General features: G+C 47.4%; 1 long non-coding RNA gene across 1 annotated transcript; it reads left to right on the top strand.

Annotated features, from left to right (window-relative positions):
- Positions 1-48: 48 nt before the first annotated feature.
- Positions 49-26,359, top strand: LOC129631154 (uncharacterized). The gene is made up of 3 exons (XR_008703910.1): positions 49-169; positions 16,786-16,934; positions 26,067-26,359. It is a non-coding gene; the product is annotated as an uncharacterized LOC129631154 (long non-coding RNA).
- Positions 26,360-26,697: the final 338 nt, after the last annotated feature.

Genomic DNA, 26,697 nt, shown 5'->3' with positions numbered 1-26,697 from the left:
TGGCAACAATTGACTCACATTCCTCTTTTACAACCATCAGCTGGAGCTGAGTAGCAGCCTCTAGATGGGACAAATACCATCAGTGCACAAAAGGACCCACCCTTCCCTGGTGTCACTGGGGAACAGAGTCATTGACCACCTCCACCGCTGACTAGCTGGGTGACCTTGGGTGAGTAACTAAACCTTCCTGTGCTTCGATTCCTCCTCCAGAAAATGGGAACAAGAGTCCTCTACCTGTATAAGTTAGGTTAAGCTAGGTATACTGTAATTAAAAGAAAAAATTTTTTTTCCAACATCTGCGGGAATGAATATAGCGAAAGCTTATTTCTCACTTATGCTCTGTGTTTACCGCGGGTTGACAAGGGCAGGGGGCCAAGAGAGGAGGCTGTAACCATCGTAATGACTTGGAATCCCAGGGCAAAGAAGGGTCCATCTTAGCACACACCCCCATCATCTGTCCAGGGATTGTGAATGTCAGGGTCAGGGAGCAAAGTGGGGAATCACATGCTGCAGCTGCTGCTGCTGCTAAGTCACTTCAGTTGTGTCCGACTCTGTGCAACCCCATAGATGGCAGCCCACCAAGCTCCCCTGTCCCTGGGATTCTCCAGGCAAGAACACTGGAGTGGGTTGCCATTTCCTTCTCCAATGCATGAAGTAAAAAGTGAAAGTGAAGTCGCTCAGTCGTGTCTGACTCTTCGCGACCCCATGGACTGCAGCCCACCAGGCTCCTCCATCCATGGGATTTTCCAGGCAAGAGTACTGGAGTGGGGTGCCATCGCCTTCTCCAGGGGAATCACACACTGACTCTCAAAACTTCCTCTTAGAAGAGACACATGTGAAATTTATTCACATTATATTGACCAATGCAGGTCACCTACGTGGCCTGGCCAACTTCATGGGGGTGGGAAGAGACAGCTCTAATATTTGCTGGGGAGGAAGAGGGAACTCGAGGCAGACTTACCATGATACTTCAGAGCCCTTCTCTTTTTGGGGTACCTTCCAGGACCCTGTACCTAATTTTATTCTGGTAACTTTGGATTCCCTTTCTTGAAGATGCTTGCACGCTTGGTCATGTCGGACTGTTTGTAACCCTTTGGACTATAGCCCACCAGGTTCCTCTGTCCATTAGGTTTTCTAGGCAAGAATACGAGGGTAGGTTGCCATTTCCTTTTCCAGGGGATCTTCCTGACCCAGGGATCAAACCTGCATCTCCTGTATCTCCTGCATTGCAGTTGGATTCTTTACCTGCTGAGCTATCGGGGAAGCCCACCACCAAATCATAGATGCTTCAGGTTCTACAAAACCTGTGCCCACCTCTGGCCAGAAACATTCGTTAAGAACCCTGAGGACTTCCCCAAGACCTCATGGGCTTGCTGTTTGGATGAAGTGAGTGAACTAGAGGCCCTTTCAAGACAGTATCCAGCAGTGGGTCTGCACTCTATCAGCACTGGACTCTATTATTATTACCATGAAAGTAAACACTTAACGCACTCCTGACTCATGCTGGACACAAAACACGCACAATACATTTGCTTAGTAAGGAACTCTGGTTCATCAGGAGGTGATCATTAACCAACATGGAGAATTGCTGTGATAAGATGGCTAAGTATTGGGGTGTGTGTGAGAAGGGAATCCCTGAATGGCAAGTCAGGGCACCTGTGACCTGGAAGGAATCGTGCTACTTTCCTGGACCCTAGGCTCCCTTGCGTCCATGAAGGTGGTGCTGGGTGACTGCTCGGCTCCATAATGCTAAGTTAGGGGCCCTTTGAAGGTCTGTGGGCAGCACAGGTAGAAATGCTACTCGTGGCAGAGAAAGCAGATGGTTTATGCTGACAGCCCCACCTTGGCAAACCACCCACCTGGGAGGTCAGCCTGCAGACACTGTTCCTCCAATATTATAGGCCTGTGTGTCTTGCCCTTAGTCATCCAAATAAAGCATCCCCGAAGTCCACTTCCAGAAGCCTCCATGCACCCTGCCCAAACACACTGTCACTGGCTCGCAGCTGTGAGTCCATTTTCTAACATGCTTTTCTGGTCAGAGACAAGGGACGAAAGCAAAGACCTCCCTGATAAAGTAGTCAAACCCTTGGTCCCACGTGTTCTCTGAATTTTTTTCTTTTCATCCTCCTTTGCAAGTTCCCAACTGCAATGTCTCCCATTGCTCACATTTTTCCGATTTGAAAGGAGGAGGAAGTAAAGGAAAACCCCAACCCTAAGTCACAAATAGCCCCCTTCAAGTCATCTTGTGTGTATTTATAGGCTGAGTGACTTGGGCAAATTCTTCAATTGCCTGTAAAAAATGGAGACACCTGCCCTACTCATCACTGGTAGGATTGGATTAGATGGAAATGTTTTGCTATGTGTAAGACACTCTATGGGCTTCCCAGGTGGCAATAGTGGTAAAGAACCTGAGCATGCCTGCCAATGCAGGAGATGTAAGAGACACAGGTTCGATCCTTGGGTTGGGAAGATCCCCTGGAGGAGGGCATGGCAATTCATTCCAGTATTCTTGCCTGGAGAATTCCATGGACAGAGGAGCCTGGAGGGCTACAGTTCATGGGGTTGCAAAGAGTCAGACACGACTGAAGTGACTTAGCATGCATGCAAGACACCTTATAAATGTAATGGGATAGGGAAGAGTAGACCACAATTAATTCTGCTTTGATTTTTCTGAATCAGCATGTGTGTTTTTTTATCACTAAATCATGAGTGAATTTCCACAAACAGTGACTTAAAACAAGAATCATTTATTATCATACAGTTCTGTGGAGCAGAAACTGGGGTGGGCTCACCTGGCATTCTCAATGCCAAAATCAAAGTGTCAGCTAAGCTGGACTCTTGTCTGGGAGCTCTGGCTGGAAGAATCTGCTTTTAGTGCCACTCAGATCGTTGGCACAGTCCCATTCCTTGTAGCTACAGGTGTGATGTCCCTATGTGTCAGCTGGCTGTCAGCTGGGGATCACTCTCAGCTTCTCCAGGTCATTCACATTCCTCCCCATGTGGTCCCCTTCAACTTCAAAGCCAGAGAGTGATGGAACTTCAAGCCTTCTCAATCTTTCAGGGCTCAACTGATTAGGTCAGGCCCACCCAGGTCATCTCCCTGCCATGAGGTCAGTGTAGGTAGGACTTTAATTACACCTGCGAAATCCCTTCACAGCACTATCTGCATTAGGGTTTGATTGAATAACCAGAAGAAGAAAGTCTTGGCAAAGGGGGAGCATTTTTAGAATTCTGTCCATCACACAGTGATTCTGAAACTAGGTTTCATAAGAGTAAGATGATGCTAGTCATTCTGTGAAAAAAGGACTGCATAGCCAAATAATTTTGGGAAACACTAATTGAGCAGAGTGAAACCCATTTTGTTGGCTAGCTTTTCACTTCAGGACGTATCCAAGCGATTGATAGACCATGTGACTCTTCATGATATATATTTCCCAGATATGTCGGGTTATGGTACCCTTTCCTGCCAGAATACCTGTTATTCCTCATAAACCAGATTGGGATATGACTATATGATTTTTAAAATGAATTTTAGCTATTTGGGTAGCCATGGACCCAGGAATTCCCTATATCCTTATTTATCAGTTTTTAGAGACTTGTGACCTCATGATTCTCAGTTGACTCATTACCTCTTAGGAGTCCTTCAAGTCATAGTCTGGAATGACCGCTTACCAGAAGGGGTTAATTATTTGTGATCATCCAAAGGGCCTCCACCCCCCTGCCTCAAAGGGCGAGGTCCACAGTGTTATGCCTCACTGGTCCTAAGACAGCCTCAGTGTTCATAGTCTGATGGCAATCACTACCTCAGACGCATCGCCTTACCCCAGAATTCAGCTTGCCTTTGGTTAAGTCTGAAAGGCTAGAGTGAGATTCGCTCCCACAAAGCTCAGAGGGAAGGGATGGTGTGTGTAGCTGAAACTGCACCCTGAGCAGAAAGGAGTGCCTTTTCTGGGAAGGTAGAGGCCCCCAGCATGCAGCCTCATCCCCTGCTGCCCCCTCGCCCCTCCCTGTTACACGTCTGGTCCCAGCAATGGTCCCAGGGCTGCAGCTCAGGCTGGACCTAAGCTGCTGCCGCCCCGTGACTCAACCGTGTGCTTTCAGGTTAGGAAGTCGGGTGCAAGTTTGACATTATCTCCCCTGACACTGACCCCAAAATAATGTTGCTTTTCAATCTGTTCATCTGTGACTCTATGCTTCATTTGAACTTGTGGTTTCTTTTCCCTCTAAGGATCCCCCCAGCCATCTTTTGGGTGAATAGCAAGTGTGTTCTGGGCACTCTAATAAATTGCAACTTCAGATGGAAGGTTGCTCTTGCTGGAGGCGAGTGATTAAACATTTTAATAGTGCAGCAAACTTATCAATGGACTCAAGGAGTGGGAAAAAAGGAAGTCTTTTTTTTTTCCCTCTCTCTCTCAGCTTGTGTTTCCGAGTATTTTACTACTGAGGGTTACGTCTGTCAAAGATTTTTGAAGCCCAAATTTGACTTTGAACAACCTCAAAGGTACCTGTAATGCAGGCTGCATCAGGCCCTATAAACAGCCTAGGATTTTGCCTGCATATGTCTTACTATCCCATTCAATATCACCATGGCACCTAAAAGGTTTTTAATATAGATATTAAATATATCTATATCATCACTTCACTGCCTTCAAGAGCTGCATTTTTTCCTCTGGGGTCTTCTGAGCTATTTGCTGCTGACATACTCTATTAAAAATAAACCTACCCTGAGGAACTAGTCATTTTACATGGTATTAGAACTAATGTTATCATTTAAGTAGCTCCGGAGATTTGCCAACTACAGAGGCCCCAGATAACGATAGAAACATGATCATGTGAGATAATCTTCTGTGAGGAAATGACTTTCATCATCTGGAATATGTCATTTAGATGCTTATTTAAGACTTATACTATTGAACGAATATTGATGCCTTCAACAGAATAAAAAGCATCAATGCCACAGTGAGATAAAGAATCAGAATCACTTCCTGGGGCTTGGGAATGGACCAGATCTGAAATATCCCTGAAATCTGTGTAATGATTAAGGAAGAAGGGTGGAGGGGAAGGAAGAAGTTCCACTTTAATTTCTCTACTTTCCTTGTGGGAATCTGCAGGCACTGGAAGGTACAAGTTTCAGCAATCTGCATAATAACCTTATAAAGGAGGCAGTATTTTTATCCCCATTTTACAGATGAGGCAAACTGAGGTTCAGCAAATTTTCTTAAGCTGAAGTTCAAATTTCTAGGACATGGCAAAACCAAGGTTTGAATGTGGTTCTAACTCCTAAGCCCGTCTGTACTATACAACAATTGTCCTCGCCATTTGTAGAGGGACGAGGATTCTGCAGCATCCTGCTCTGCCCAGGGGGGCAGAGAAATAAATTTATGATGTGATTCAGCATCTATTCACCCATTGATTCAGGCAACCAATAAATATTTCTTGAACATCACCAATGCTACTAGATACTATGTTAGGCCCAGAGCATACAGAAATGAAAAAGGTCCCAATTCCAACACAAAAGTCAGATGTCCACATGCAGAGCTTTATGGTTTGGCAGAAACTGGATGCGCAAGTTGAATGCCTGCACTGCTTGGTAAAAGTGCCCATGTGGTCTGCCTGCACAACTTTGAGTAATTTTTACTCAAAGTTTGGATGGGAGCAAGGTCCTCTTCAACCCATCTTCAACCCATGACATCATGCTTGGAGCCCTCAAGAGATGCAGACACCATTATTCCATATATAAACTAGCTTCTGTGCTCTACTCTTATATACCATGACTTTTATCCACTGTCTATTTGACCCTCCTAATAGCCCAGGAAAGTAGGCAATGATAGCCCATTTTACAGATGAGGAAACAGATTCAGAAAGGTGAAGTCGTTTCTCCAAGACAGAGGGATATAGTGCTCTCAGGACCTGAGCCTGATCCTTGACTCTCTTCCCCTCCTACGAACCCATTACAAAGAATAACATCAGGTACCAGCTTGCAGCCTGCCAGGCCCTTTCAGGTTGGTAGTGTTATTATGCCCATTTTAAGGGGAGGAACCTGGGAAACAGAGAGGTAAATCGCTCACCCAGGCTCACACCACCAGAAAGAAGCAGACACACAGCTCAAACCTGAGACTTCTGACTCCTGACACCAAACTTCCTAATGTGGTTCCTTTTGAAAAAGGGAATTTAGTCTCGGTAACAATTTGCCAGGTCTGGTCATGTGGGAACAGAACAAAGCCCAAACAGTAATCTTGCCTCTCAGATGCTAAGCTTCCTGCAGCCTCATCAGATCTGGGGTTACTGAGTCTTTGCAGAAAAGGGTGGGGAATCTATGGGCTTCTCTGGTAGCTCAGCTGGTAAAGAATCTGTCTGCAATGCAGGAGACCTGGGTTCAATACCTGTTGGGAATATCCCCCTCCCCTAGAGAGAATGGCAACCCACTCCAGTATTCTTGCCTGGAGAATCCCCATGGACAGAGGAGCCTAGCGGCCTACAACCATGAGGTTGCAAAAAGTCGGACATGACAGAAGCAACTAAGCACAGCACAGCACGTGGGGATCTAGGCGATGAGCCAACTCGTTGAAAAAGACCCTGATGCTGGGAAAGACTGAAGGCGAAAGGGGAAGGGAGCAGCAGAGGATGAGATGGTTAGAGAGCATCACTGATTCAACGAATATGAATTTGAACAAACTCCAGGAGATAGTGGAAGACAGGGAAGCCTGGCATGCTATAGTCCATGGAGTCGCAAAGAGTGGGACACAACTTAATAACCGAACAACAGCATAGGGATCTATTTTTGTATGGAAAAGAATAATAATTTGTATGAGAGGGTCCAGTGGAGGGGGGACGAGCAGATGGAAAGAGGGCACCAGGGCTGGTTCTGGGCTGGGCTTCTGGGTGAGGGGCACAGCTGGTCTGACGGGACTTGGCAAACTCCAGCCCTGTCTCATCGCTAGTCACTTTTACCTGCTGTATTAGCATATACATATGATATCTGTTATCCTAATTATATCTATTTTCCCAGGTACAGACAGACATACCCCAGAGCTGGGGGGCCCATTAGCGGATCACACGGGTTTCTGCAGCTGTGTTTTGATTAGCAGAAAAGGTTCTTTGGCATCGGAGAACTGAAATCACCTTTTAGGGTGTGACAAGCGCAGCCAAGCGTCTCGCAAGTGAAAATCAGAGGTTTCTCTAAGGAAGGAGTGAGAACGACCACAAAGAATTAAAAGGAGAATAACCTTTAATGGTTTCAACCGTGGAAGCTCAGTCACGCTTAAGGGCTGCCATCCATCAGGCAGCGTGGCTCTGAACTCTCCACAGACCTGCCTTCGCCCCCATCCCCACTTGGCTTCTGGGAGGTGGGGGGTGGGGAAGGCAGGGGGAACCCCCCAGGGGGAGCCCAACCCACCACTGGTCCACGCTGGGCTCCAGCCAGGGGAGGGGGCGGGACCTGAAAGTGTAGAGGCTGAGGATGGTTGGAGGAGGGATCAGCCACCTGCCTGGAATGACTGGCAAAGGATATGCAAATAATTATGCAAATCACCAAAGCCCTGCTTTAGCCCCTGGGGCTCAGGATTCCTTTGAGAAGCCAAGTAGCTGTTTTCTTGTTTGCTCGCTCCCTCATGGACTTCTAGTCCACACTCTTGCAGCTTCCTTGGGAGGGCTGTGCTTCATGTTACAAATGTGGCTTATGGGTCAATACCTTAGGTGTTAAGGGTGCAAATCCTCTTAGGTGACATGTTCATAAGTTCTATCTTAGTTGACCTTTGACAACTCTATAAAGGAGCTTAAGGGGGTTTTCTTAATATCGGCCCCATGGTACTGAGCCTAAGGCGTGAATAGGCTTGCCTGAGGTCAAACAGCCAGCCAGGCTGTGTGTGAACTCTGCCTTGAATGCAAGGGCCCTAACTTGCGCATGCTCAGTCGTCCAGTCACTCACTCATTTGGGACCCTATGGACTGCAGCCCACAGGCTCCTCTGTCCATGGAATTTTCCAGGCAAGAATACTGGATTGGGTTGCCATTTCCTCCTCCAGAGCATCTTCCCAACCCAGGGATTGAACCCAGGTCTCCTGCATTGTAGGCGGATTCTTTACCATCTGAGCCACCAGGGAAGCCCAAAAATCCTGGGTAACCTATCCCATCTCCAGGAGATCTTCCCAACCAGGGTCTCTACATCCCAGTTGGATTCTTTACCAGCTGAGCTACCAGGGAGAAGAAGCCTGTGAACAGCAACCAGAGAGTAGACCCCGCTGGCCACAACTAGAGAAAAACCCATCCAGCAACAAAGACCCAGCACAGCCAAAAATAAATAAAGAAAGAAAATTATTTTTAAAAAGAAGAAGTTTGGCTGAAGGAAAACCATCCCAAAAACCAGAGCAAGGTTTTTGAAGAGCACATGGTAAAGATGAGTTTGGAAAGGGAGGGCAGAAGGAGCCCCAGGGGGCTCAGAGGTTTTCTAAAAGTAATTTTAAGTTACCTGTAAATGTGTGGCTTACAAACAACACTTTAAAAAAAAAAAAGAAAGAAACAGGTTAGAATAGTATAATATTTTTATGCAGTCATTCTCAAACTGTAGCATGTGTCAGAGTCACTTGGAAGGCTTGGTAAAGCAACCAGACCTTCTGAAACCACCTGTCTAGGTGTGGGGCCTGAGAATTTGTGTCTCTAACAGGTTCCCAGGTAACACTGCTGCTGCTGCTGATTCAGAACCACACTTCGGGAACCATTCTTTTAAGTCTGTATCGCATTCATTAAGGACAAGCTTTGGTTTTTGAAACTCTTTATTTCAGGAATATACCTGTTTATGTGCACTAGAAAGTGTTACTCACTCCATCGTGTCCAACTCTTTGTGACCCCGTGGACTGTAGCTCACCAGGCTCTTCTGTCCATGGAATTCTCCAGGCAAGAATACTGGAGTGGGTTACCATTTCCTTCTCCAGAAACAAGTAGTAGTAAGACATAAAACTAATTCTTTGGAAAAATAAAATTAAGGAGCCACAAAAATGGTTCGAAAAAAGAAGGCCAGGTGGGAGAATGCAGCAATAATACAGAAGCATGAATGGGAATGAAGAAAACATTTCAGGAGATTTTAAGACAGACTATTCTGAACTTACTGACTAGATATGCAGGGAAAGGGAGAGGGCAGAACCAGAGATAAAGCTGTGGTTTCTAGCTCAAGTGGCTGAGCAGATGAAGTGCCTTTTAAAGGAATAAGGAAGTCAGAGAAGGAGGCCAGTACAGTTGACTCTTAAACAACGGGGGTGGGGATGGGAGTTAGGGGCTCCGCTCCTCCAGAGTTGAGAAGTGAGGGGGGGATGGATAAGTTTACAGTCAGCATCCACGATTCCACAACCACAGATTCAAACAACCACAGATCATGTAGTACTGTACTATTTGTTTTAAAAATAGGCATATAAGAGGACCCCAGGAGTTCAAAACTGTGTTGTTAAAGGGTCGTTATAGAGAATATACAAGATTATCAGTTCTATTTTGGACAAAGAGTGTTGCTGGAATTTGGAGAAAATTGGTAGTAGATACCCTGACTATATAGCACAGAATTTAAGATTAGAGTCAAACAGAAATGTAGGATTTAACCCAAGAGGATAGTTCAAGTCATGACAGAAGACGAGATGCCCCAAAAATAAGAGAAAGGAGAGTAGGTACACCTTTATGGTTGAGAAGAAAAAGGACCAGAGATGAAGAGAAGTTCCACATGTGTACTAGAATTGGGACGTAAAATATATGTTTTAAGAGTGGATCACGTTCACAAAAGCTTGAAAGCTCCTGAATTAAAGACTGAGGCCCTTTCTCTAGAAAAGAAACTGACATTTCCTTGTCCATCTTCCCAAACCAGGTATCAAACCCATGTCTCCTGCTTTGCAGGGGGATTTTAGTGACTTATTATAGAGTTAGGACTCCAATCAGTATGGTGAATATATTGACCAGCCTGGGTCCCTGTTATAAGTACCAGGTATGTGAAACTTACACACTTATAGGTATTTAAATGCATTATCGTGTCCATAGTGGACCACGGTCAACTCCCCAATGTCTGAATCCCCACTCTCATCTTGGAAAGGCCGCACAGTTGAGGGTTTGACACCAGCTCTAGTGACAGATTTGAGGTTAATCATATCCGGCCTGTGTTTTTGTCATGGTCACATGACCCAATTCTGGTCATTGAGACTGAGGGGGAGATTTGCTAGAGGCTTCCAAGGAAGTTCTTTCATGCACTTTAAGGAGAGAGAATCGGAAAGTCTACTCCCACTTTCCCCAATGAGACATGAACAAGGAAGCCAGGAGTCCAGATGCTGGTGATTACTATCCTGCAGCCAGACGACGAGGCTGGCACAGGTCCCTGCTGCCATGGCAGAGGTCCTAGATTCACCAATGCTGGGGCTGGAGGCTAATAAATTTCCTTATTGTTAGATCAGTCTGAGAAGAATATCATGTTACCAGCAGCGGAGCTCATCCTAACAGATGCAGTATCAACTGAAAGGAAGAGCCTACCTTAGTGGTTAAGTGCTTAGTGTCTGATGGTGGTGGTTTGGTCACTAAGTCATGACTGACTCTTGCAACCCCATGGACTGTAGCCCCCCAGACTCCTCTGTCCATGGGATTTTCCAGGCAAGAATACTGGAGTGACTTGCCATTTCCTTCTCCAAGTGATCTTCCTGATTCAGAGATCGAACCCACGTCTCCCACATTGCAGATGATCTCCTCCATTGCATTCATATTCCTTACCGAATGAGCCACCAGGGAAGCCATTGTCTGAACTTTGAGTGCATATCCCAGCTCTGCCACTTCATGTCTGTGTGAAGCTGGGTCATCTACCCAACCCTTATGAGCATCAGCTTATTAATCTGTACAGTGAGGCCATTAATGTACTGTGGGGGTTGTTTGCCAATGTGGGCTATCTTGAATCCAGCCTCCCAAACAACCAACTCTTTTGGGGGAGATCGCAAATGCGGTATAATGTTGGTGAAAGATGGAGTCTGCCTGGCATTACTGATGCTTAACAGACAAGAGCATTTTTTTTCCCCCTCCCCTGGCCCAGCCACATGGCAGCTCCAGATGCAAAACTCAGCAAATCCAGATTGAGGGACTAGGACCTGGAGAAGACTGGAAGTCATGGTGATTGAAGCAGCACAGGGGTCACCAGGACCAGCTCTCCCCTGCCACCCGGCTCTCAGGGGCTCACTGGGTCCCTGCCCCTTTCCACAGCCTTGAGTTCCAGTCTTCTGACAATTAACATAAGGCCAGTTTCTGAAGAGCAAGAGTCATCACTTACATTGTAGCCCCCAGTTTCCTTCCAATAAATTCCCTCCTTCTGGAACAGCGAGTCAGCTTGGGTTGCTTGCAGCCAAGAAGGCTTGCCAGATAAAAGCGCCTCCTTGTCAGGCTGCTGTGAAGCTTCACTGCAATTGCACTCGGAGAGTTGTACACTGAATGCCTAGCTCAGGACGCGGCAGCTCTTGAGACGATTACAGACTCAGACGGCCCCCATGAAGGGATGAACTGAGTTAAACACAAGGTTTGGAGTCAGCAGAAAGGATGCACAGAATCCTGGTTGCTGAACTGGCCACTCTGCCCTCCGCACTCAGATTCTGGCTACTTCGGATGTCCTGTTCGCCATCTCCACCAAGAATTGGCAACACCGGGTGAACACAATGGAAGAAAGGCATAGACCCATCCAACAGCCACACCAAACCAACAAGAATGTTGAGTGATGATTTGGACAACAAATGTTCCTTCTTAACCGTGGCTCAGCAGCCCTAATGTGAAAATCACTTCACAGTCTGGGGATGCACAGACAATGGGCCCCAGGAGGAAAACAGATGAAGGTGAAGGGCTCAAGGGCAGAGGTCCAAGACCAGCTCTGGAGATCAAACAGTTATCCCAGGGACGTGCCTGTAACTGCTCCTCCTGGCCTCTTTACCACCAAGCACGCTTTAAGTGGTCAAACCTGCTTTTTACCTGACGGGTCTGAATCAGGCATGTGGCCGTACATTATCCCTTAGTACATTCCACACACCAAGGTACCGACCGTCACCATCAACAATGTCATCATCAACAGCATCTTTTTCTTCTTCCTAACATTTATGAAGCCACTATTAACCCCCAGGGACATGCTGCACATTTTCTGCACGTTACTTCTTTAATGCTTAGAATTGCTTTATGAGGCCAGGTACTATTACTGTCATGAATAAACTGGTGCTTGGAGAACCTGGGTGACTTGTCCAAGGTCACATAGCTAACAAGTGATGGAGCCACAATTCACCACCAGGATCGGCCATGCCCTTAACCACTCAGCTCTGCCCCAGCCAATGATGGTTCCAGGATACTGTCTTTCCACGCCTCACACTCACGTGTTCTGACTCTCATTTCAGCCTGCCTTATTCTCAGCAGACCTTTCTCGGCAGCCTGAGCAGCCACAGAACAGAACTTTTGCTAAAGTACCTTTGTGGTTTTTATTTGGAAGATGAGTTTTAGCCCTGGTTGGGGCTGGTGGTGGATCTACACTGTAAACTCTTATGTACGTGCCATAAACATGGCCCTTCATGGGGCTTCCCAGGTGGCTCAGTGGTAAAGAATCCACCTGCCAATGCAGGAGACTCAGGAGATGTGGATTTGATCCCTGGGTCAGGAAGATTCCTCGGGGAAGGAACTGTAACCCACTCCAGTAATCATGCCTGGAAAATCCCATGGACAGGGAAGACTGGTGGGCTACAGTCCATGGGCTCACAGAGTTGGCCATGACTGTTTATGCGTGCACAGGACTGATGACAATATACTGATGATGGCCATTGAATGTCACACGCAAAGGCAGAGGGTTGGGTACACACTTTCCTGTGAGTTTCGGCTTCAGATTTTGGATTTGTAAAATCTCCCCTGGCATACCAGTGCTGGGGTACTCAAGGAAAGCATTATTTATGAATGGGATTCTCAGGTGTTACACCCCAGATTAATTACTTTCAATCCTATTTAACAGCAGTCCAATGTGTCAATGATGGAAAAATGAATCACAGCCACATCACTTCGATGAGGAAAAAAAAAATCAGAAGAAGCATGCATCTTTCTGAAAGGCGATTGTGCAGGCAGGCTCAGGCCGTCCCTGGGTGTGGGGGCGGTGCACAGAATGGGGATCCTGAGGGGAGCAGTCTTAAGAAGTATCAGGCCCAATACTACACTGCTGGGGACTACTGTAGCTCCCGACTTTTTACTCCTTCTCCTTTGATCCAGGGACGCAGGAGCAGAGCTAATCAATGAGATGTGTTGACAGAGGTGCCTGTAGAACAGCCATCGCTCAGGCCCGACACGGATGGCACCATCACGAGCACTGAAAGGCTGCCAGAGTCAGGAGGGAGGCTCATCCCCTGGCAGGCCTGTCTGATAAACGTCCCCCATAAGCTCACAGCGAAGAAACCATTTCCAGGAGGCATCACGCCACCAGCCTGTCACCTGGCCTCCTACATCCCAGCGGACATTTCCTTGTGTTGTTTAACCGCTTTACCCTGGCTTGCCGGTATTGAGCAGGCCGTCTCCAAGGGCCCCTCCGCCTATTTTATTCCCGTGGGTCATGCTGAGAGAGCAGATCTCCCGAGGAATGCTGATGGAGGGTTGGTGGCAGCTCCCGGCTCCCTGGGAGGTGTGGCAGAGACCCACATGCTGAGGAGAGGCGTTCCAGATTAAATTACCCCAGGGAGGCCACACCTCAACAGTCCTGCCTCATTTTTCGGAGAGGAAAAGGCATGATGCTGCCAAACTCATTGCCTAACAGGCTTTTTCCCTTCTTCTTCTGTCTTAGAAAAAAAAAAGTCTGGATGCTGCAGCCAAGGCAGGGCCAAGCGTTCTGTCTCCTCACTCCCGGCAGACATCCCTTGCTGGGCTTGGTCAGATTGGGATGGGAAGTAGCCAAGAGCTGTAAGGCCTCGTTCTGAAATAGACAAGAGAGACACACCCCCATGGGGGCCCTCTCCTTCCTTACTCCCTACACGTGTTAAAATGGGCAAAACAGTTGCTCCGCTCACAGCATTCTTACTCTAAAAGGCAGGTGGGAATGGCAGGGGAGCTCTCACTCACCTGAATTTGAACCTATAGCATTAAGATGCCATTTTTCTGAGGGGCTTCCCTAGTGACTCAGTGATAAAGAATCCACCTGCCAACACAGGAGATGCAGGCTCGATCCCTGGTCTAGGAAGATCCCACATGCCACAAAACAATTAAGCCTGTGTACCACAACTACTGAGCCCTCGAGCCACCACAACTGAAGCCCGCACACTCTAGAACCTACACTCTGCAACAAGAGAAGCCACCGCTATGAGAAGCCCATGCACTTCAGTGAAGAGTAGCCCCCTGCCCTCCACAACTAGAGAAAAGCTGAACAGCACTGAAGACCCAGCAGAGCCAAAAATAAAATATTAATTAATTTTTTAAAAAGATGCTCTAAGGTCTTAAAAGTTAGGAAAATAGCCTAAGGAGATTATTCTACTCCAAAGTCAGCTTAGAGACCCAGAGGGTATTCACAGGTGGAACTGGGGACAGTAGTCTCTGGAGGAAAAACTGGCTCACCCAGTCTCTCAGCCTGAGCACTATGACATTCATTTTACGCCCTGTAACTATTAGTCGTGGGGCGGGGGGGTCATGCTATCCATTGCAGGATGTTTCGAGGCATCTGTGGTCTCCCCGACTAGGTGCAGGTAGCAAACCCCTCCCTGAGTCATGACAACCAAAAATGTCTCCAGACACTGCCAAATGTCCACGGGGTGGAAACTGCCCCCAGGGTAAACCGCTGCTGCAAAGGCGTAGAGGTGAGAATGAGCCTGGTATGTCCACAATCTAGAGAGAAAGTGAAAGTCACACGGTCAAGCCTGGCTCTTTGGAATCCCATGGACTATAGCCCTCCAGGCTCCTCTGTCCATGGAATTCTCCAGGCAAGGATATTCAAGCAGGTTGCCATTTCCTTCTCCAGGGGAATCTTCCCAACCCAGGTATCGAACCCGGGTCTCCTGCATTGCAGGCTGATTCTTTACCATCTGAACCACAAGGGAAGCCAGAGAGAGACGTTCCAGAGCCACAAAATTAACACCCACACCGTCGAGCTGCCAAGAGAAGTAAAAGAGATGGACGGGATCTCATAAAACAATCTTCAGCAGCAGCGGCTGCAGCAACCTCTTATGAAGCGGCTCTCACGTGCCAAGCTTGTGCCAACCGCTCAGCACACACCACCATGCCTAACAAGTACTAGTGGTTATTAATGCCTGTGCCATGCACGGATGACTCAGAGTAATGGGCAGCCAGAGGGATCATTTTCACCAAATATGGACACCACAGCCAGGCCGCACTCACTGCCACACGAGAAGAGCTCCTGCTTTCTGGCTCTTCATAGGCGTGGTGTCGGACTGGAGATATTCCTGGAACCAGGATGAGCTGGAGAATTGAACCATGCACCTATTGGAAGGTGACTGGCCTAGGGGACCCATTACACACCCCAGCCCCACCTGGCATGCCCTGTGCACTTACTGGCCACTCAGTTCCACCCTCACTACACTATGAGTGGTCCATGATCTGCAACAACCACATCCTGATGCCTGGAGCTGGTTAGAAATTCAGAATCTCAGGCCCCAGCCCTGACCTTCCCATTCAGAATCTGCATTCTAACACAATCCCCATATCATGTCTGAAGGCTCTGAAGCTGAGACATTGCTTTATCTTAATAGTACAAGACATGAGTTTGAGCAAGCGCCAGGAGTTGGTGATGGACAGGGAAGCCTGGTGAGCTGCAGTCCATGGGATCACAAAGAGTCAGACACAACTGAGCGACTGAACTGAACTGAATAGTACAAGGCTGCTAGCATCTGGCAGCATTTTAGAGTGTGCACAGACCCATAGCTTTCTCTCACTAGATTCATTCATTCCACAAATATGTACTGAATGCCTGCCATGTGTCCTTCCCTCGTGGAGCTGACAGTCTGGTGGCCCCTCACCACCACCACCCCAGACAGGTGACTGTACAGGTGAAATCCCTCGGCTTACCTCGGAGGGAATGAATCTCTACCAGCTCAAGAGACTCAGGAAATTCTGCTGCTGATAACAAGAGCAAGGGTTTTTACTCATACATCTTTTCCCCAAATCTTGGCTCTTTCTCCTGCACCTATACTACTTTTCAACTATAGTCATCAGAGTAAAAAGAAGACACAGAAGTTTCTGCCTATTTTAACTACTAGGTCATATCGAAGGCAGGACTGGGGGCTGAGAGATCACTGAGACTGACGACCAGCTTCAGTTATGAACTCACCTAGAACCAGAGATGCTTTAATTTGCTAAGATGGGTTAGCTTTGCTCAAAGCAATTCAGTTTCATCAGTTCCAAAGCACCCATTACGAAAAATACAAAGCAATCACAGCTCCTGAGATTTTAATGAACACGTGCCCTCAAACTCTATCTTCCTATCCTTTGAAATCAAGAAAGAAGTTCAGATTATGTCCATAGTGTGAAAACCAAAATGCCACCCCAAGTCCCTTCCTCACCTGGGCCTTCTAAAATCTGAAAACTTTTTCTGTTGTCATTTATTTCCATTTAGTTTTGTTTTCTCATAGAGTTGTCTTGAGACCTGGTCTCAGGCCTCCAGCAGCTCCGTGCTGCCAAGGAAATTACTCAAGAGTCTCAGTTTTCTCATCTGTAAAATGGGGCCATTTGTGGGGCTAATGTGTGCACTGACTCCACCCCAGCCCAAGTCCTGGCCTGTGCACAACCAAGCAACTACCTTCTCTCTCCATTTTTCCTGAGAACATTCCAGGGGGCTGCTGAGGGCTGATGGTGCCTGATGAGATTTCTAAGGGATCCTCCAACGCTTCTGTTTGAACTGTGAAGAGGACAAAGGAGCCCCATTCAAATGTAGAGGATGGAGCCCTGCAGAAGGGCTGTTGCTGCTCTACATGCCTGCAGGTGAGCTCACTGTTGCCTCTGACAGTGTTCTCTGTGTCTTTTGTGATGCGCAAAGGAAGAAGAAGACAGCCTTGAAGGTCTCAGATGGGGAATGAGGCTGTGAGTTGGCAGGGACACCTGACATTGCCCTGGCTCACCCAGCTCAGAGAAACACCCCACTGCTAGAGCTTTAGATCACCCCTGGGACAGAAGCTGAAGACACCAGTGGTCATTTCCCCAGCTTCCCTTGCAGCTATGAAGCCGTCACCAAATTCCCAGCTAAAAACTGACTCCTGAGCCAGGGCCCATAAAGAATCCAGTTCGCTGAGGATGTCCCAGGAATGGGGCTGGTGGCAGCTTTTGTGGGCTCAGCAGTGGAGCTGTTTCCAGTGGCATTACAGCAAGACCCCTACATTCAAACCTTCAAATTGCAAACTTTTCAAAGATGCGAACGTGTTCGCATGTCCAATCATGTAAGTTAGTTCACGTGTCTTGGCATTATCTATAACAACTAAATATCTAGGTTAACTTTGTTGGACTTAGAAACAAATTGAACTTACAAATATTCTCTTAGAACAGAACCCATTTGTATGCAGGGGACTTATGTAATGATGTCTCCTGGGAGCTCTTCTGGAGATCAAATCTAAGACAGTCCTGAATCTGACTCTTGCCCTCCCAGAATCTGTGAGCCCCTCCCGCAAGTCCCTTCAGAGGTTATTTGTCTGTTGAAATAAAACAGTGTCTTTTGCTGAAGCTAAGCACACTGATGGAAGCATCTCTCAGTTTGATTTCTGACCTTAAATGTAGCTTGCAGAGAGAAGGAAGTACACACTGATGGAGAACTCTGTCACTAACCCACCTCCCCTATGTCTGCCTGAGTGCTTCTCAAAATGAGGTCTTGGAACACATGCATGTGAGGTCATTAGCATGTACTAGGGTACTGATAAAAATGCAGATTCCTGGCCCATACTCCCCAGATACTGAATTCGAATCTATGGAGCTGTGGTTGAGAAACACGCATTTTTAGCAAGTCCTGTACCCACAATTGTTTTGCTCCCTCAATACGAGAACCACCAGTCTGAGATGCTTCCTAACCTTTTCCACAGACACCCCTGGAACACCCGTGTGGCTCAGGTGTGATCAAAAGTAGAAGCTCCTTGTGACCAGAGGCAATTGGCTCTTGGGGGCTCAGGCTGCCCCAACCCCCATCCAGCTTCCTTGAGCACTTACACACCACTACCCTCCTTGTGACCACACTGGCTGAGAGGTTCTGAGCTACCCCAGAGTGGCTCAAACTGTGATCTACGGATCAGCGCTTGGTCCAGTGTGTTGTTAATGTACCACACCCCAGCCAGAGAAACTGAAAGTAAGCAGCTAGAAGTTACTTTGGCAGGTTGCCAGAATAATTTGATGTTGCTGAGACTGTACAGGTGTGCCTTGCTTTATTGCACTGTTTTGGAAATTGAAGGTTCATGGCAACTCTGTGTTGAGCAGGTTGATTGGCGCCATTGTCCCCACAGCATGTGCTCACTTCATGCCTCTGTGTCACATGTTGGTAATTCTTGCAATATTTCAAACTTTTTCACTCTCGTTCTATTTGTTATGATGATCTGTGATCAGTGATCTTTGATGTTACTACTATGACTCGCTAAAGGCTCAGATGATGGTTAACATATTGTGGCAATAAAGTATTTTTAATTAAGGTATGTACATTGTTTTAGACATAATGCAAGTGCACACTTAATAGACTACAGTATAGTGTAAACATAGCTTTTATATGCACTGGGAAACCAAAACATTCATGTGACTTGCTTTATTGTGATAGCGGTTTTATTGACATGGTCTGGAATCAGACCCACAATTATCTCTGAGGTATGCCTGTACTACAGTTTGGGGCTTATATCTTGTATGACTCTGTTTTCTTTTCCATGTTTTTCTAATACTATATTTTTATTTTATTCTACGAAAGTATTGGTCCATGACATCCTAGAGAGATAAAGAAAAACTGAGCCATCAACAAAGATTATCCCTCATGGTCAGCTATGGACTATGGAATTTCAAAATAACCATCCAATCAATAATCCCTAAGTCAATTTGGATAGTGCTATAGTGCCTCAGACCCTGAACTCCATCTGATACACCTGCCGGCGGGGGCTGTGACCTCTCACCACTCACAGGTCCTCGAATTCCCAGACTGGATTAGTATCTGGCATCAGAGCAATTTTTGTTTGAGAGTCACCAGTACTCAAAACCACAAGGAGAGGTTTACACTTGTTCCAGGGTCGATGCAGGAGCCAATGCCCGTGCCACCCCCACTCAAGCCAAGACCTGTACCCACATCAAGTGTGACCAAGCACCAGAGAACTTCTAAGGGCTCAAGTGTTCAAATATGACAGTGACAATTTCCATGTTCTCTTCAAATTCCTTAACGCACATCCATTTCCCATACTGGTGAAAATGAGAAACCTTATTTTTCAACTTTACTGAGCTATGTTTTAAGAATACTGAACCACCCATACATAAAGTATACAATTTGATCAGTTTTGAAATATGTCTGTAATTCTGAAGCCTTCACTACAATCAAGATAGCAAACTTTTCAATTATCCCCAAAAGTTTCCCTGTGCCCCTCAGTAATCTTCTTTCCCTCCCTCCCCTCCAACCCAGGCCAATGTTAAACTACTGATTTGCTCTCTGTTACTATAGATTGGTTTTCATTGTCTACATGTGTGCTAAGCCACTTCAGTCTTGTCTGACTCTTTGCAACCCCATGGACTGTAGCCCTCAAGGCTCCTCTGTCCATGGAATTCTCTAGCAAGAATACTGGAATGGGTTGCTATTTCCGCCTCCAGGGAATCTTCTTGACTCAGGGATCGAACCTGTGTTTCTTAGGTTCCTGCATTGGCAGGCAGGTTCTTTACCACTAGCGCCACCTGGGAAGCCCTTCATTTTCTATAATGTTATATAAAAGCAGTGATACTTTGTGGTGTCTTTTGGTTCTGGATTCTTTCATGCAGCATAATACTTCTGAGATTCATCCACATCCCCGCAAGTATCAGCAGTTCCTTTTTTGTGGCTAATATTTCATTGCATGGATGTTCCATAATTTGTTTTAGACACTCAGCTGGAAAAGTCAAATTTTTTTTTAAAGAACAATTTCCCTAATCCTCATAAAAGCATAATAACAAAAAGGAGGAGAGGAAAGGGAGGAAGGAAACAGAGCAACCTTTTTCAAGCCCGATTCCTCCTAGTGCTTAAAACCCTCAGTTGGCCAGAAAGTTCGTTTGGGTTTTTATACACTGTTACTGAAAAACTGGGATGAGTTTTTTTCGCCAACCCAATACCGATAAGGAGCATATAGTAGGTGCTTAATAAATTTGGGTTGAATGCATGAAAGAATAAATGAATGGGAAGCTCTGCAGTCACTACGGATTGAATGGTATTTTTTTTAAGTCATAAAACTTCAGTTTTGAAAAAAATCTCAGAACTCCCTAATATAGTAAGGATATTTGAGAGGTCACCCACCAACACTGGGAGGTGACTCATAGACCAACTCGGAGGCCAGGAGGTGAATGGACAGAGCAGCCAAGCAAGACATGGAAACCTATTTAATGCAATGGTGAGAAACCACGGCACTGGCTGGCTCCAGCGCTCCCACAAATCATCTGAAAGGCTAAATCATGTTTAAACCCCTCTGATGGTGACCACTGGGAACTATGAAGGACACTCACGCATAATTTACATACTGCCAAGCTCCTAAGAGCCTCTAAATAAAGCCCCTGAGAGCCCCCGGGCACTATTTTTGAGGAGAAGGACATCAAGTGACAGATTAAATCGAGTCTGCTCCCTCAACGCTGGGGCAAAAAGCAAACTCAGCCCCTGCTCACTGACATCTGTGATGGTCTTAAACCGCATTTGCTGGCCGATGCTTCCCAAGGAAGCCATTATTACATCGAGACCGGGGCACATGTGCTATTGTCTCTCCCGTTTTACACAACTCCACTGCTAACAGGTATACTTGCCCAGACTCTTTCATTCTTTTTCCAGATTCTAACCATAAAATGTGTTTTAATCTCAAAGCACAGGGGAAGGGAGGGGGTTCACAAGAGCACTTTGCATTCCACCAGTAAATGTTAAATTACATTTGGTCACAACATGGTTCTAATACCAAGTCGGTCCATGCAGCAGCCACCGGAGGCTTTGCATCCAGAACAGACCAATACCTGGGGGGAGCAGGACAGACTGACAGGAGATTTTTCCATCTCAACCACTACATTTGCCTACAGAATACGCTACTATAATGCCCATGGTTCATTTTTATAATCAGACAAAAATGGAAAGCAAAAAAAGCCAGAAATGAGGGATCTAAGTGAACACTGTAAGTGATTTATACCTTTCAAGGGGGCCCAAAGGAAAACAGCACTCGTTTTATTGTTTTATTTTCTGCACAACTCAGAGGAGTCCATACCATCAAAAGGACAAATATGTGAGCCAGATAAAACAACCAGGTGCATACAGCCTGGAACCTAAGTAACAGGCCACTTACATGTCCACTGGTGTTTATGAACCTTCTAGAAGCATGAAGATGATCTATCCCTGGCCCAAAGGACCCACATGCACCGCAACGGGACTGGGTGCACACACAGCCTGTTCTAATTTTAATTTTCTCTATGAGTTGGGACTTCCCACTCTTACTTTTGCTCCTATACTATTCCCCTCAGGCCCAACACTTAACCAGGCACTGATAACAGGATCCCAGGAAATAATGTTGGATTAACTGAAAGGATTGGTAGTGTTTGTTTCAGAGTTATTCTCCATGCCTTGCGTGTTACTATGTAGAGTGAATGAATGAATAAATAAATAATGAATGGATGGGTGGATGAACAGGGCTTCCCAAGCGGTGCTAGTGGTAAAGAATCTGCCTGGCAATGCAGGAGATGCAAGAGATGTGGATTCAATCCCCGGGTTGAGAACATCCCCTGGAGAAGAATATGGCAACCCACTCCAGTATTCTTGCCTAGGAAATCCCATGGGCAGAGGCACCTGGCAAGCTACAGTCTAGGGGTCACGAGTTGGTGGAGACTGAGCACACACATGCATGTGGATGAATAGAGAATGATATTTTAGCCATATTGTATCATTTGATTCCCACAACAAGCCTGTGAGGTAATAACAATAATAGTTAACACTTATGTTGAGCTAATTACATACCAGCCACCATTCTAAACTCTTCACACATATTAACTCTTTTAACCCTCAAGAGCTCTATGAAATAAGGACTATTATTATCCCTATTTAACAGATGAGAAACTGTTGGAGGCATATGGAGGTCACACTGCTAGGAGGAAGCAAAGCCGAGTCCTTGCTGGATGCTCTTAAGCTCTGCGCTTCCTCTCCATTAGCTACACTTGACAGAGCAGGAAACAGCAGCTAGTGAAATCAATTTGACCAAAGCTACCTACCACATGGGTGCACACCCACGATGGTGTTCCCAAGATACTGTCAAATGACAGAACCAGCACAGGCACCCCAAGAGTCCAACTCCAACTCCCAAGCACGATGTGAATAAAGCTAGTTCCCGGCAAATATCTGAGATCAGAAGAGGAGAGATCGTCAAGGGAGGCTCGGGGGGGAACCTGAGCTAAGAGGCTGGTTCTCTTAGCACTATCCTTCCAAACTGGAGGTACTAGGGAGCCCAGGAGGGAAAGAGAAAGTAAAAACAAACCTGGAAAATCTTTCCAACCCGAATTCTTCTGAAATCTTTCTGTTTGGGTTAGAGAAGGAGAGATTTGCTGGCATCTTCCCGTTTTTCGGGCCCTGGGGAAAGGCCACAGCCAGTCTTGGGCCAAGTTCTAAGTAGAAGTTCCATGCATTACAACCTGATGGAGATTCTGAGCAAGGCTTCCAGGGATGGGGTTTTGCTATGGAGTATGTCAAAGAGTCTGGGGTTGAGGGGAACCCAGGATGAAAGACTAGAGGCTGGGACACAATGAGCATTATAAATGGGAAGAGGCACCAAAAAAGCGGAACTGATTTCTGACATAAATGTGTTGGTGGTGATAACTGTATAACTTAAGAAGTAATCGCCTCTGTTTTGAGAAGGCACAAGGAAATAGGGCAACAGGCTTGGAACTGGAAAACTGTAGTCTCTTAAATTTAAAACTCCATGTTAAACTGGGTATTAAGACGGAAACAATTGTAACTGTGGCTGGAGAAATGAAGGTGAACATTAGGAGAAAGAAATATCAGTGCAACAGTATAGAGAACTTCCTTGAGCTAGAAAAGATGAAAGGAGGAGAAGAAAGCAATGGGTTATCCCCTTCCCCCCTTTTTTTCCCACTCATCACACATATGGAGCTACGAAGGATGCAGGTTTGAACTGCACGGGATGATGAAGTGAAGTTTGCAGTGACAACTCTGACTCACTGCATTCCCCAAAAAGAAATATGTCTCTCAGAGAAAGCCCTTTCTCAGTCGAGAGAAATATTCCCTAAGAAAGTCATAGCTTGCTGAGACGTGGGAGATTTGTAAATTACCCATAATGTGAGTGACAGTCCAGCCTTGCTCACAGGCTGCCAGGCAGACAAGGGCCAGGCCCCCGGGATGGTTCCATGTGGCCATTTGATTGATCAAACAGAAACCAAATGGTGCTTCCCTCTCCAAACGCTGACCAACAAGAAGCGATTGCCCCATCAAGGTCTCACAGTATGCAGCTTTTTACAAAACCAAGATGCACCTCTCTTTGGGAACTGTTGATCTGTTCTATAAAAAGGGACCTTTTGCTGGAGAAAGAGGCAAAACATATAAAGTTTGTTGCAAGAGATTTGCCAAATTAGCTCATCCAGGCGTCCCATAGGGAGGTCATTTAAGCGAATCTCCTTTATGAATGAAAATGAGCTTCCTGGCAGACCCCCAGTCACACCCCCACACGCACACAAAGTCCAGGGCTTCAGAGGTCCCACACCTATTCCCAACAGATAACATATAAGAACTGATTTCTATTCACTGGATCCAAAAGTCCTACTTCTTGAGCTCAAAGATTGGAATGAATCTGTGAGCCCTGCTGGGCTTTCTGGACACCCTCCTAATGGGTTTCCAGGAATTAGCTACACTCTATTGCATGGTGATGATTTTTTTTTTTTCCACGCTCAGAAGACCGCAAAAGGATTTTAACCAAAAGGAAGCAAAGGTTTTCTTTTTATAAATTCGATTAGTTTTTTTCACTTTCTCTACCTCGATACATTTCCTTTGAGAGGCATTTTGTACCCAGAGACCCCTTAGCGAGGCACTGTGGCACGCAGGGCGCAATGAGTTTCAGTATAAGACGTTCAATGTAGACGGAAAGTAAAAATCACAGGCACTTGCAGTCGCCAGCGAAGAAGTCAGTTTTTAAACGCCGGGCATGCAGATGGCCCTGCAAGAGAAGAAAGAGGAAGTTTGCCGGTAGTGTGGGACCCTTGGGTGGGATGCACGCGATGGGTTACCAAGCCCGCCCTCCGCTCGCCATGCTGAATTTCCCGCCGGAGCTGGCGCCTGGTCCCCACGCTGCACCCGGCGCCAGGGCTGCAGATAGCCCTTGGCTGCGGACTGCGGGTTCCCCTAGAAAGTGCGCCTTTTCACCGCTGCCGAGACTTGACTACCTGAGAGCCAGTGCGCAAAGCGCTCTCGGCACAGATTCCGCCGGGGCCGAGGGTACCCACCTGAGCAGGATGCCCGAAGCCTCGGGTCTGAAGCCTCTCCAGTGGCCGAGGAGAAATGAGGATTTGAGCGACAGCAGTTAAGGAAAGAGTTTCTGAAACTCTCGGGGAAGCGAAGTACTGGGGCTTGGAAAATAACCGAGCCTACGGTGGGTTTTCCAAACTTGGTCCTCGCTTTTGATCACTTTTCCTGTCCCTCCTCCATCCCCCACTCCCCAACTCCAGCCTCAACCCTGGGAAAGACCTTAAGGGCTAGGGTACTAGCCAAATCAATCCTTCATCCTTCTCTCCCCGCCACCCCAACTTACAGACAAGAAAATTATAAATAAACCCCAAGAGTGGTTAATGCGGGTGCATTGAGCCACCCGCGTCCCAGCACACCCCAACACCACCGCCGCCACCACCCACTCCGTCCGTCCCTCCCACCTCCGGGTAGGGGAGGGACCGGGAACCTGATCTCCGGGCTCCTGCCCCTAATATTTCCCCATCAATAATGTTGATACCATCGGGTGTGCCTCCACCCCCGCCCCCAGGACTCCGAGGTCGCCTTTTCGCCGCTTTCTGCTTGGCAGGAGAAAACGAAACCTCCTCTCCCGCCCCTCTAGCCTCGGCTAGGGGCCCAGCGGGGCCTGAGGCCGGAGGACCGAGGAAGCAGGGGCTTGGGGCAGGACGAGTCGGGGGCGACCTTCAGTTCGAGGGTAGAGTGTCCAACCCTCGCCGGTGGAAAGAGAAGGTCCTAGAAGGGGCGTCCTGGGCCCAGGCCAGGCCTCATTCTAGGCTCCATCAGAAAGCGGGGGTCAGATTGGGCCGAAATAAGATAGTTTTGAGGGTGGAAGAATCGGGCCTTGGGGAAAGGAGGCTCAACATCCTCTCCCCTTCCCAAGATCAGGGAATGAAAAGGAGAATTCCCTTCGCTGGGAATTCAGCTGTGGCCCGCAAGCCTTGGGGCCCTTCGGCCCCTGTCAAACCCTCCAAGGACTCTGTAGGTGTTGGAAGACTGGGGGGGGGGGGGGGGCGGGTAGAGAGATTTGTTTGTAGAAACACAGGCATCCAGCCCCCCAAATGTGAGTTTGAACAACTCGCCAAGCGCCTCGCTCGGGTGCGATTCCTGTAGACCCACGAGGTCACGACCCTGGCGCAGCCGCTGCCAGACTTTGGGCCACCCCCAGTCTTTAACATGGAGCAGCCCCTAAAAGCCAGGGGCCTAAGTGCCAGCCCCCTCAACTGGAGTCCCCCAGCAGCTGCCCCACCCAAGGCAGGGACCTGCTACCCCCAGTAGAGCGCGCAGGTCTCTCGAGTGAGCAGGGCGTGGGGAGGGGTGCACTGTGGCACCTCACTGTAGTCCCTGCCTTCTTCCGACCCGCTCAAAAGTACAAATCAACCCCCATCTGTCTAACCCCACTCTGTCTCCGTTTTTATTAATTTAATTATTTCTCTGCCTCGCGGCACACGAAGCAGCACCCGAGTGCTCTGACAGCACGGCGCCCGCGTCTGCGAACCACGGAACTTGGGCCCAAGACAATGGCCCGTAATTGATGTATTGCCGTCAACAATAAAGACCAATTCTCCTCTCCCCGCCATTCCGACCATCCCCCTCTTCCCATCCCCCCTCCTCCACCTCCCCTCTCCTCTCTCCGGGCCACGGAGGGAAAGAAAACAAACAAGAAAAGAGCGGGGGACGCTGCGCACCGAGCGAGACGCCTGCCTCTACGTCTTCGAGGACGCAGAAGAACGAAAAAAGTTATTAAAGTTTGGATACCCCCAATTAATTCGTCTCTGCTCGCCCATTTTTAATTAAACATCGCGAAGCTGCTTCTTTACGTGTGCATTTCGTTTGGTTGGTTGTTTTGGTGTTTTGTTGAGGGGGGAGGGAAAGCTCCCCCGCCCCTTAATCTAAATCACACATAGGGCAAGTAACGAACACGTGTGACGCCAATCCCGGGAGCTTGCCGCGGAGTTTACGGCGGGATCCGGGAAGAAGGGTTTGCGGGATCGCAAGCTCCGTTCGGTTCCTGGCAGCACGCGGTACCCCGGAGGCCCGGACTTTCAAGAAGCCAAGATTGTTAGAGACGGATGCGGGCGAATCCAA

Source organism: Bubalus kerabau, chromosome 17 (assembly GCF_029407905.1).
Source record: "Bubalus kerabau isolate K-KA32 ecotype Philippines breed swamp buffalo chromosome 17, PCC_UOA_SB_1v2, whole genome shotgun sequence".
Classification (NCBI taxonomy): domain Eukaryota; kingdom Metazoa; phylum Chordata; class Mammalia; order Artiodactyla; family Bovidae; genus Bubalus; species Bubalus kerabau.
This window is presented reverse-complemented; position numbering and strand designations above follow the sequence as displayed.